General features: G+C 41.8%; 1 pseudogene; it reads right to left on the minus strand.

The window, feature by feature from the left end:
• LOC109130822 overlaps positions 1–692 on the minus strand; it is a 1,189-nt pseudogene extending 497 nt beyond the window's left edge.

Genomic DNA, 692 nt, shown 5'->3' on the forward strand with positions numbered 1-692 from the left:
AAGGATGTCATCATGCCTTACTGGTGGAACAAGATACGGACAGTGGGAGGAATCATGGTTGATGCGAGAGCAGTTAGTGTAAATCCTCCTGAGTTTCTCATACTCAAACCCTATCAAAGCATTTTCACCTGATTCAAATCTGACTTTTCTCAAAAAGCGCAGTCGGTCAGTGATTCCAACACTTATCTTTACTCTAATAAAAGCAATCTGCGAAATAGTCTCTTCATTGAAATCCATGTAAACAAACTCCCTAATAGTTTTGGCAATAAACCTAACAGTTGCTTCCGATACATAAGGCAGAGGTATACCTCGAATTTGGATCCACAGATCAATACTAGTCAGAAAATCCAGCTCAGGGAAGTCTTCCCACCTTTGTAAAGCGACAAACCAGTTCTCAAATAGCCAAGGACCGTTTCGTAAAACGTAGGTCATATCAGTCTCTGAAGAGAATAAGAACTGAACATAACTTTCATCTAAAACTCGACCATGAACCCGCGATGCTATACCCAGTGAAGCGGTAAATTAAGGATCACCCTTCGAAGATCTTGCTCTCTAGGGTTGAGGGGTCTCCCAATCAAGCTAACACGGTTCCGGTGTAACATACCAGCATAATTCTCATGAGGAATAAACAGTTTTGGGTCATCTCTGCCCAAAACCATGTATTGCAAGTCATTCCACAGCTAGTCAGACAT

This window comes from Camelina sativa, chromosome 19 (assembly GCF_000633955.1).
Source record: "Camelina sativa cultivar DH55 chromosome 19, Cs, whole genome shotgun sequence".
NCBI classification, from domain to species: Eukaryota; Viridiplantae; Streptophyta; class Magnoliopsida; order Brassicales; family Brassicaceae; genus Camelina; species Camelina sativa.